The sequence below is a fragment of the Poecile atricapillus genome, chromosome 3, assembly GCF_030490865.1.
Source record: "Poecile atricapillus isolate bPoeAtr1 chromosome 3, bPoeAtr1.hap1, whole genome shotgun sequence".
Taxonomy (NCBI): Eukaryota; Metazoa; Chordata; class Aves; order Passeriformes; family Paridae; genus Poecile; species Poecile atricapillus.
This window is the reverse complement of record NC_081251.1, coordinates 98,823,447-98,835,812: the sequence shown is the minus strand read 5'-3', so window position 1 is coordinate 98,835,812 and position 12,366 is coordinate 98,823,447. Positions and strand designations below refer to the sequence as shown.

At 37.6% G+C, this 12,366-nt stretch overlaps 1 protein-coding gene across 2 annotated transcripts in view; it reads right to left on the bottom strand.

Moving 5' to 3' along the window:
• The window catches only part of DISP1 (dispatched RND transporter family member 1), an 85,042-nt gene that overhangs the window by 52,354 nt on the left and 20,322 nt on the right, over positions 1-12,366 (bottom strand). Inside the window, exon 1 of one of the 2 annotated variants that reach the window (XM_058835244.1) lies at positions 3,403-3,421. The exons of the other annotated variant lie outside the window; for it this stretch is intronic. The gene's annotated coding sequence lies outside the window, so the exon portion shown is untranslated. Of the gene's footprint in view, positions 1-3,402; positions 3,422-12,366 lie in introns of those variants that run through there. 2 annotated transcript variants of the gene reach the window in all.

Here is a 12,366-nt window from a genome sequence, read left to right as displayed (position 1 = left end):
AAGGGACATGAAAAACTATTATTAAAACACAATGGTGATGGTAAAGTTTGACAACTTTCCAAGAGAACTAACTGAAAACCTGCCTTTTCTGAAGACCCATACAACCTGAAGCAAGCTGAGTGAGAGCTAAGAGCCCTGAGGCATCAGAAAAGGCTACCCAAGCAGCCTCCTACCTGTGGAGATTAAACTCTATTTCCTTCTACAATGAAATACAGAATTATTTTTTTTTGTTTTAGCTTTAAAATTGGATAAAAATATAAATCTAATTTCAAAACACTGAAGTTCTTTCCAAAAGTACAGTTCTCTTTATCCAGCCAACTCTATATAGTCTCTTTCTAAAAAACATAGCACTGCTCAAAAAAAAAGTTAAAGGATTATTTGGAGTTGTCTTGCATAAACACAAGCCAAGTATCAGCTTAAGTTACTAAAATGGTCTTTATATAGGCTCATAAGTCATTCAGCAAATTCTGGCAGAAACAGACTTCAGTCTTTGGACACGTTTAGGTATGTGAACACGGTGCCAAAAATCTCCCAAAGATAAGTGAAACATACCAGGAAAACTGGTTTTAATATCCGAAGAGTTACTCAAGCTCAATTGAATTTATCAAGATAAAGAATACATTTTTCTTGCTATGCAGAGAACAGATGAATCTTTCTGCTCAATATCGAACAGCTGTTGAAATCAACAGATGCTGAAAACTCTCTGAGAGATTCTACAAAAAATCTGGTATGGAGCAAACTACTTTGCAACCTAAACACCAGAGTTCCTATAATGAAATCTATCTCTATGCCATGGTCTTAATTTCAGTTTACTTCATATTCAACCTACAGCCCCTGAGCTTTATACTCAAGAAGTTCTCATATCAGCAAGTTGTCTTCCCCAAAGAGCCTTATTCCCTTAACAGTGCTAGCATTTGCTCAGTGAAATATTAGTTCCTGCAACCTGTCAGAAAGGAACTGAACAACACACTCTACTCTGACCAAAAAAAAAAAAAAAAAGGAAAAAAGCCTAAACAAGAACAAAAAAGACACATTTTCAAAACTGGGTGTTTTATTCTACATAGAACAGCTCCTGCCGATTCCATACTCCAAAGCTGAAAATTGTAGCATTTCACCAATTTACCAAAAAGCTCGTATTTTTTTCATCCAAGGTTTAAGCCAAATGTGTCTCAGCACTGGATTCCAAACTTTAATTTCCTTCTACTTCTGCTATTGTTATGCCAGCACTTCTAAATATTTACCCTTCCCAGATTCCTAAAATGGAAGAAGCTGGGGCTCTTTTGTAGTGCAGATGATTTGCACAGACCCCAAGCAGTGGAGAAATTCTCACGCTTTCATGGGAGGGAACTGGATTTAGGGGACACTTTGCTCCTGACAGGGTAAAGTAATCTTTAATAAATTTAAATTGAAGGGTCTTTCTAACACAGAGGGATTATGTAGATCTTCTCTATGTACAATGATAAACATTAAGGGTATTAGGAAACATTTCTTAGAGAACTGCAGATGTACATTTTTCATAAAATGTAGATGTGATTAAACTGCATCTAAAGCTGGAAATGCTTAGCACTAAGCTACTGAAAAATTAATTTTCTGTATATGTCACTACAATTTGTTCAAAATAATTCAAAATAATGAAAAATTAAACTGTCATTATAGATAAGGATTCAGTAAAAGCTTAATCAAAAAGTGAAGGTAATCCTTACAAAATGCAAGCATAAACATCATGAAAAAGAAAACTGCATTTTTTTATGCCTACTGAATCTTTTGGAGTCTCCATAGGAGGAACCTAGTCCTATGTATCAAAGAGGGAAGTCTGCTTGGTCTTCGCTGGCATCACACATTCAGCAAAGTGACTAAGAGAAATGCTCCATACACTGTCTATTTATTAAATCAACCCCATAGTCTAAAAAGTCATGCTACAGTAAATCTAAAGGAGATGTAAACATATAAGATACTACAGAGTCATCTGAGACAAAAGTAGTTTTCCTATTTTTGTAAGCACACACTGAGTTATATCCTCCTACTTAACAGAAATCTGTTTCTAAGGATAGACAGAAGACTACTTAAAACTTGCTAAAGATACCGATTGTGTCATTTTAGCTGAAGCTGGGAATAAAAGTATCAATATGTTATAGTATTCTTTATTTTGAAGTTGCCAAATTATGCACTTTAACTAAAGAAAATCCTTCCAGAAAATCTTTGAGCATTGAGCCTCTTTTGTTATCAAAGTAAACACTTCTTTGTGTGTCTATTCCAGCTGATAAAGTGAGATTTTGCACCCTTACAGATGCTGAAAACTTGGCGGCTAAGAATCTAAATGAGATCATCATTCCCATATATTACAGAGTCCTTAAGAAACCATCTAAGTGCGTAGTAATTGACAGAGGAATATAAAGAAACTTAAAATACGTGTTTTTTGCTCAGTGGGGAACTACAGTTTCTCAGTACTGAACTCAGAACACAAGGGCAAATCAAAAAGGAGGGAAGAAAACAGGCTGTCCCTATTTGCTTTTCAGTCTAAGGTAGCAAAATAACCAAGTACTAATTTTTAAAAAAACAGGACAAAAATACTTCAAAGGAATGGCTGTTAGTGCCAAACCTATTTCACACAGTTCCACCTGTCTATCAAAAGCAATCTCTCCTTATACTCTTGGTACTGCACCATTCCGCCTCACTTTACATTGGACATCTGCTTCTTTCTCATTTCCTTCTTCTGTTTTTATCTCCTCTTGTCCTGAATTTTCCTAATTACAAAGCCTTCTAAAATCAGAGGAATCAGAAACTTTGATGAGTAGTTTCTAGAAGCAGCAGTCTAGATAAGGAAGGGGAAATCTGCTTCTGTCCTGCAGGCAATCTCCCTGTGTAGAATACCTGTCTGCATAAACACCACTTACCATTGCAAGAAATTTAGATGTGCAGGACAGTTTGAACAAATAACCAAGGAGCTGCTGTGGGTGCATAGGTTCCACAGACCCCATTAACCAGTTTCACCTTTTAATCATTGCAGTGACCTGCACTGCACTTGCACCTCACACAACACTCAAGTGCCAGTCACCATAATGCTCATTCATGAGGCATTCCTTGAGTTCTCCAATTTAGGGTAAGATTGTTTCCAAGCTATTTAACCCCTAAGGGAAAGAGCTGGAAAACAAAATCTGAAGTTTTGTTCATGAGACTAGGGAGAAACTGTAATATTCAAAGTCTGCATCAAAATGACTTTTTTTGTCATCAAAATGACAGTTTTTACAGACTGACTTCAAGAAAATACTTCAGAAAACCCTTTCTAAATGGTGCTAACTTAACTGGTAAGTTACAATACAGTTATATTTCACCAATTTCAGATCAAGCCAAGCAAGTACTTTAAATTCTCGAAAGACCACTGAACAAGCAATAGCTACTTACCACCGAAGCTCCTATCTTTGGAAAATATTGAAAACCAATGCTGGAACTTTAAACCCTTAAAACAGAAATTTAAAAAGTAACAATGAATATTGACAAATTGTAGACACTTATTTTTCTAAATTTTTTTATAGGTATAAAAATTGCATTTTAAGTCATAAGGAAAAAATAAACATTTGTTTACTGTCCCATTTAAGACTCATAGTTGAACAGTTAGGGTTTGATGCATGAAGCAACACAGCTGCTGGCTTCAAAACCAGTAATTATGAGAAAATTTTAAGAAGCTGAAAAAAAAGCTGAATTTTTCATAGTCTTTCAACTGCAATAAACAAAGGTTGAACACTACTACCAAGGATTAGACCAAACTTTTCAATACTCTTTATTGTGCCTTTCCTGTTTATCTGACGTAAAAGGTACGCTTTCCCCAGATCTGAAAAGCAGAGAGGTAAGACTGCTAGCTGAACTGGAAACTGTAACAGAATTATAGTTACATAGATATGAAGCCAATAAATACATTGCTAACACTGCCTAGCAAGACAAGAGTCCTATTTTCAGCTTGAAAACCAGTTTTAAAGAGCAGTCAAGGTGAATTTGTATAGTAAGGAACAGTCTTAAAATAGGAAATGTTCACAGAGAGAGTTAACAGTTCTGTAGATATAATAAATAACATCCAGACAACAGGCTGCAAATACAATAGTTTCCAAACAGTGTCTGCAATTCTCAGGAATCGTGCCCTGTCCAATGCAGAATGGATGATGTCAGCTCTGGAGAGCAAAGGCAAAAGGGAACAGGAGAAGAAAAGGCACCTGGAAAGAAGTAGCCCAATTTTAGGTGTGATGATAACACTCTGAAAGCTGCTGCATAAGGATAAAAGCAATTTGACACAGCTCTTTGTGTTACTCTTCAATCAAAGATTTTAATGATAATGAAAATATGGGAAGCTGAAAAAAAATCCAACCTCCAGCAGTATAGAAAAGAGAACATGTTCACAAGAAGAGATGCAAATACTAATTGCTCTTTCTTCCCATCATCAGCGAAGACCATGACATTCTATGTCCATATGTCCTATAATATAAATTTCCATCGATGCTTTTCACTAAAAGCAAGAAAGATGTCACTGTCTGTTCTGGATTAGTTACTTTGAACACAAGTGAGCTGACAATTGTGACAGCACCTTCCCAATACAGCAGAATTAAAATCATACACTTCCTAGAGCCTGCACAAAGCAACCCCATCCCTCCTTACCCAGCCACAAGTGAGACTCTTGAGAAGCAGCTGACTGCACACAGACCGAAGTCTCTGCTGGAAATCAGGCTCATGTGTTACATTTGATGTACTTCAAGCAAGTGAAAAACATCATTAGAGCATTCCAAACAGGTTTCCAGGAACAGCAGCACACTGAATTAGGGGCTAAAGGAAGAGGAGTTGTCAGTCCTAAGTGCACCAGAAAGAAAAACAGGAACACACTTCCTGGGGCTTTTTAAATTACACTTCAAGAGCTATTGTTACTAATAGCTGCTCTGAGCTGTAAAAACTGCAACCTTGGAGGGCAAAAGTCAAAGAAACCCTACTGGTTTTCCCCGGATTACTCACAGAATTAATAAGATCATTTGGAAGGCAGCCTTGAGGTTATCAGAAATCTCCCATCACATGCCCACAGCAAACTTTTCCAGCATTTCTGCTTACAACTCTTTAATGAACTGCAGCACTGAAGCAGAAATCCTCTTGCCTGCTAGAAGGTCGTGCTGGAATGCAATTTGGCTACCTATGTGTTTTGTGTTTCCAACAGCAAAGTTATCAAAAAAAAAAAAAAAAGAAACAGATAAGTCTTTAGCAGTTTTCCACTACATGATTCTGAAATAGCCTTTTAAAGTGTATTTACCACTGAAAAAATAGTTGTCAAAACTTATGTATCAATATTATTACTGAAAATATAAGCAAATTCCCTTAATTTTTCAGTACATAATCAAAGAGAACATTGCCTTAAAGTGCCATATAAAGTGTTCCTTCTTCATATATTCTTTAAAGCAGTAGAACAGGCTGCTCAGGGAGGTCATGGAGTCTCCCTCTATGGAGACAGTCAAACCCCACCTGGATGAGTTCCTGTGTCACCTGCTCCAGGTGACCTTGCCTTGGCAGGGGGTTGGACTGGTGATCTCCAGAGGTCCCTTCCAACCCTAACAATTCTGTGATTCTGTAATAGGTGTCAAGTAGGTAGAAACAATCTGAACAATAAGAGTTTGCAGTTGAATTGAGCTGTTTTGACACATAGAAAATCCTAAATATCAATGGAACTAAAGGTGGATATGATTCAAACACTCTTGTCAAGGAACAAATTGTAGAATTGTAGCTACAGGCATGTCTTCACTACATCATCTTTAGGTACTTCAAGGATTTTTTGGTCCAAGTCACTATTTGTGCACAAGTACCTCATACTCTGAGCACCCACTTCAATGAAGTTCCGCACAAAACAGACACCAAGGTGGATATCAAAAATACAGCTTGCCAGCCAGAAGCTCAGACATTCACTGCAAAATTATGATGGAAAGTCAGCAGGAGAATAACCCAAACTGGTATAGCAACTACAGGACAGCTTTCCTATACAGCCAAAGAATGAGCAGAAACAGACAGAGATCAGACAAATTAAAATTAGAATAATCATAGCAAAGCAGGATTTCAACTTGTCCTTAATGTGATGGGCTTAGTCAAACACCTGGCATTGCTGGAATTGTGCATCTGGAAGAGTTACATATCTGAAAATCCTTTCTTTTGGCCTTTTGGAGAAACTTTCTGAGAAGAAAATGAAAGGACTTGAAGAGGGTGAAACCATCTGGGAGCCAGACTAACATTAGAGAAGAGCAGAGACTGAATGCATGTCATCATCAGGTTGGAACCCAAGTGAATAATAAAACCCCCAAAACTTACTTCACTCCAAAGTCAAAAAAGAGGCCAAAATCCCCAAAGCAGCCTGTCACAGGTAAGAGGCTGAGTTAACTTTTTTATCAATTTGAGAGAAACCAGTATTTGCAGAAGGATTTTGCTGTACCAGTACATTCATTGGAGACTTAAGATAATCAGGCATTCACTGTCACAGCTTAGAATAATGATTTGCAATGTTTGACTTCCCCTCCTACATCCCAGGCAATCAAAAATGGATTCCAAACAGGCAGAGAAATTAAAGGTCTTTGGCAAGTCATATCTGTTTTACTTGAAAAGTTATAACCAGCACAAATTCAACATATCAAGAGGCAGAGGTAGCACAGACATCCATCCAAATACATTGCTCTTAGTTTCCAGAACAGAAAGTTAAATCAGAATATGGAGTGAGGCTGTGTATTTCAACTGCTGTACATGGACATTCACTGTACTGAGAAAGATTAACATGGAGAACCTATTGCCCACTTCAATATGCAAACCTTTGCATGTTTTTTTGCACATTAGAAACAGTCCTAATGCACTGAGATATTTGAAGTCATAAATCCTATTGCATGACATGCAGTTTTAAGAAATCCCATGAGACTGCTGTTGTCTGCTATTTGGGCACTGCTGATTCACTGTTTGCATCCACGTGCTGCAAAGATTGCTGTCACATGCAACGATCTGCATCTAAGTTCTGTCTCTTGTTTGTGTTGGCAGGAACTTCTGCCCACTCTTGACAGAAGAAGCTGAATATGAGGCTTAGAAATTCCTTGCTCAGGGCAGATTCTCCCTTCTCCTCATGCAACTCGTGTCAGGGAGCAGGGAGGAAGGAAGAGAAGACAAGAGAAACAAACCTATTAATAAACTCTCAGACCAGAGAAGCATGGGCACATAAAAATTTTGATAAACCAGTTATCTACACATTTTACTCCAAAAAAAGATGGAACAAAGGATATATCTTGCTCTCCTTGTACTGCTACACCACAAGTTTGGAGAACTTCAAATCCTGCCTTGGGCTCACTGATTTCCATCCAATCCCAACAGCAGCTCTTGGCTCCACTCTTTTTTACCTTGCTCTGTCCATCAGCAGTGACATGAACCAAATTTGCCATTTGAACAGGTGGGTAACAGCAGCTTGCCTGCCTTGGGCTTTCAGCTACCTTCAACTTTGGGAACTGCTCAGCACAAATATTCTTCCATCTGGACAATGCTTTGTAAGTTCAAGCAGCACAGTGTCAGCTGGAACACCCAGCACATAGGACAGATGTGCACTGGCTGGTGACAGTAGGGATGTAGCAGACAAGTAAATGGTTGCAAATCTCAGAGGTTATGGAAGAAAGTCACTATCTCAGAGAAGTCACTTACAATGACAAGATGTGAGGATAATTTCCATTATCTGAATATAACAGTCATATCAATTTCCTCATCTGTCAATCTTGAAAAAAGACAAAGTTTTGGACTATGAAAAACAGGTGTCTGTCTTGCAATTACTAGTAGCTAGAGATATCCATTAGCTTTCTAAAATTTTTTTTTTGTAGATTTTTTTGAGCCAACTAAGTTTTGCCACCAGACAAAGTTTCATCCTGCCATTACACAGAGAGTCCAATGACTACTAACCCAACATCTGTACAAGTCCCTACAACTTGCCCTGCAGACCCCTCTGTCAAAAAGGTTAACAATGACTTTTTACCCTTTTCACATTGCTTTGCCAGTAACTCCCTCTTTTGGTTTATCTGATACAATTAAAGTATAATTTCTGCATTTTCTGGATGATGACTTCTTGTCAGAATTGTGTTATCTTGGGACTTTTAGACCAAGATACAATTTTTACAAGATGAATAGGAATTATCATCACTATCTCATTCTCTCCGCAAAGTAACTGGTATGGATTTATTATTTCATCTATAGTATCTTCAAGCAAAAATTTTCAAGTATGAAACCATGCAGTGAAAGCAGACATCTACACTCCATATTTAAGCTTAGACATTACCAACAAAAGAATTATCAAAAAGTGTCTATTTAAATATTTATAAAGCTATTAAAAACAAAAAAAAATTTAAATGCCTTAACATGAAAAAAAGGATTGAGAACTCACAAAGATACCAAAACGCTAAATATATGCATGTAGAAAATAACTATAAAGCTTAGATACTAGGAGTAGGAGAGGAAAATCTCTAGCATGGTAGCTGATACTCAGCTTCAGGCAGCATCCATTAAAAAAAAAGCTATCAGACAACTTTTTGACTGCTCATGCAAATTGAACACATGACTTGATTTCAGAACTGAAAGTAAAAAGCTTTACTCAATGGAAACCTCAGGAGTGACGGGAAGGGAGCACACTTGCCTTCAAAAATGACCCGATATTATTTCAGCATCCCTCAGATTATCACTGGGTCAGAAGATTCCCAAGGATGTTCCAGTAAAGGCCTCTATGATGCAGTTTGTGCTGGGTGTGGAAAGCCACATGAATTAGCTGTCCAAGGAAATGTAATTCCTCGGCTGAAGCATCTGGTTGATCTTGCCTACTACATGAATATGAAATATCCTTCTCATAACCCAAAATGTAATCAAATCGGTGTAATTGAAACAACCAAAAGGTAAATATTTGTGTGCAATTGATGGCAGATTTCTAATACTCTTAGTACCTGATTAAGATCAGGAATATGATCTCATGTTCATCTGCTCTTTATTTGAGGTGGAAAATAAGCTAGTAATAAGTATTTATGCTCATTTAGGAAAATCACATCTTTGCAGAGGATACTTATGAGGAAGATCAGAACAAAGTTTCACATTATCAGAATACCATACCACTTCACACTTTCTACATAGTTTTTCCAAGAATCAAAATTTTCTTAGAGTGAAAAAGCAGTTGTACATGGACTGAAAATAAACAGTCTGAACTGATCAGCCTCACAAGGGAATCTCAGTGTAAATTTTTAAGTGGAGCTTTGCTTGGAATTTCAACGAGGTAATTAGATATAGACCACTTCAAAGTGGGACATGTCTATACTGATCACTGAAACACACAGTATTGCAGAAAGGGAGCCAGTACTTCCAACAACATTTGAATAAAACATGGATTTTTAAAAAAAATCTGTACTCTACAGGAAACATAAGAACAGAGAATATCTGAGCAGGTCTGCTTTTCATTTTTTTCAGCTAACATTATTTACGCCTGTATCAAAGGCTTCTTTGGAAGCACCAGAACTTAGCTGTTGGCTCCAAATACCTTAACATAATTAGAGTGCTTTTAAACTTTAGTTATGCCATGTTTCCTCACCCTCCTGGGCACACCACAGGGAACTGAAGATCCAGTTTGTCTTCCCTCTTGCTGACCTAAGGCAGCATCACACCTCAGATTGTCCTGCTGGAACTCACAAGTGTGAAGGTTTCCAAGTCACAACTCCTCTTCACAAAAGCCAAATTGTCAGTATATTAATCTGTCTGGTGCAGACGTGGGACTCACACCATCCTTTCCCCTCTGTCTGCAAGTACAAGTAAAACAAGTGTTTAATCACAGTATTTGAGAAAAGAACTGGCTGCTTGGCTCCAAGTCAGTTGATGTTGCAAAACAATAGCTAACACAAGTAGTAGGGCAAATATTCACTGTTTCAGCAAAAAAAGACTTATGTCTACACAATATCCATAATTTTTTAGAAGAAAAAGTGAAAATTCACTTGTCCTTTCCCTAAAATAGAATTTCTACTTCTCAGTTTACTGGTTTTGGGTAGGTTTTTTTTTAATAACTAAATCCACAGTTCATATATATGCTAATGTCCAAATATATATTTGCATAAAAATATATATTTTGTAGACTGAGGTGCACAGACTCAATGAACTGAAACTTTGCTTGATGACATCAGCCAGTTGCAAACAGAGTCTAGGGTACACTGTCAGAACTGGGAATACAGAGGCAATATACGCCAACAGCCCTGGCTCCCTCTCTGGAGACCTTGACAGAAAACAGTATTTCACTTTTAGGGTGGAATACGCACAGAAAAATAACGTACCTGCCTTTTATAACACAAATTGATTTGGACAGATGACCAAACAGTCATAGCTTTAAATTACCACTGTGAGATTTGGGGTGGTTTTTCAGAGCTGTTTGTTTGTTTTTAAAATATAAACATACACACTCTTACAGTCATATTTTGCTCAATGAGCATTATAAAAAATCTGCCATATTCTGCAGCTTTGCAAACTGAGGCCATATGTGAGCATTATACACACCACAATAAAAAGGCAAGCTGCCTGTTCAGCTGAACATCTCTTCCTGCACATGGACACAGATGGAAGCAGCTGTTGCCACTAAATAACTCACAGAGCTAAAATGCATCTGAGAAACTGCTCCATTCCCCAGGCAGGACCTGCTCTTATGGACTTCAGCAGAGCTGGATGGGATAAAAAGTAGATGCAAGTAGTGAGGTGGTTTGCCATTCCTCTCTCATCTTCTGAAATGAGCTCTGCACAGGTACTCATCCAGCTCTGAGAAATGGAAAGACAAATACAAACACCACTTCCTCCTGCAATCGCTAAGCTAAGCAGAAACACAAAGTGCATGCTTCTATTTTACAGCACAACACAAACAAGAATTGGGCTTTTTGTATCAAACCATTAAAACATGCAATTTGCCCATCAGATCACTGTAGGAGGATGAGAAAAAGTAGTGTTTGCAACACTGGCTTATACTGAAAAACAAGGAGGTGGAAGGATGAGGTAATGGAAAGAGGGAAAGCAGTTTATCACCCCATTCACTCTCCTCTCAGAGAAGATTCTGAGCACTCAGGAATAGCAGGGGACTATGTTCCTACTCATGACCTTTCTTTGAAAAAGTGCAGTGCAAAGTCTCAAAAAGTAAAAGTCAGGGAGGAGGCAGAAATCTGGCATTCCAGCACTCCCACTCCCAGCTTAAAACTTCAAGGCAGACCGATTGCTATTTCACAGTCTGCTGATTTGCTCTATTTTCCATGAACAAAGAATGCTTAAGAAAGTCTAATTTAATCTCTGCTTAATGTCTCAGGTTAATCACATTAAAATTTTGCTTCTGGAATCTTTAATGTCATCAGTGGCAGTAGTGGGCCAATGAAAGTGAACATTCAATAAGAAAAAGAAAACTAAGAATCTCCTTGCTGGAGGAAAGCAAGCCAGAAGTCTCTTTTCTTGATGATTTTAGAGACAGGTTAGTTTCATTTGTATGTTTTTAGACAGGCATGCACCTCTAGGAGGAGAAATCACATGTAAATCAATACAGAAATAACACAGTTCTCTCCAATATTTATCAGGTTAGGAGAAACCATTAGCAATGTGCTTATGGATTAGAAAAGGCATTCCTGCTTTATGCATCTCATGAAATAATTTCTCTCATAGAAAGCAGATATAATACTACACACTGCAGTCTATACGACTGTAGGTATTTACATTTCTGTGATTGAAATATAGGAATGATTGTGCTCAATCAATCCACAAAATAAGAACTTTTTAAGTCTCAAAACCAACAAAATACCTGATTCTTCAGATAAAAGTATGATTACCACAAAATGGTCAAGTCCAGAGGGAATGCTTTCCCTAGGAGTTATTTGAGCTGTAAGTTCATAACTATGATGATTTTATTTTTTTTTTCTGTTTGAACAATGTTTCACTTTCGGAGTTCATGGCATTTCCAAGGTAGGCTTCAGACATGGCAGAAGCCCTATCCCTGCATCATCAATTCTGCACCATTTAGCCAAACTGTCTGACCTCCAAACAAACTATGCCTCTTATAAACAAAGAACTGCAATTTTTGCACTTCTACAAAGCAAATAAGTTTGTAGAAGTAGTTGATGCTGGATGCTGCTTTCTCTGTCATAGAACTACTTTGCAATTAAATGACTAAAACTGTGAAGGCTTATATGAACGCATGGTATCTCTTTAATCTTTAGGTATTATTATAAAGGTGCAGTTCTGCTTAGACATGTAGAAGTTACATATTTCTAGCCACTGGCCCTTTCCAGATGTTGAGTGGACATGGGAAGAGGAAAGCACACACAAGTTTTACTCCCAGTTCTGCCA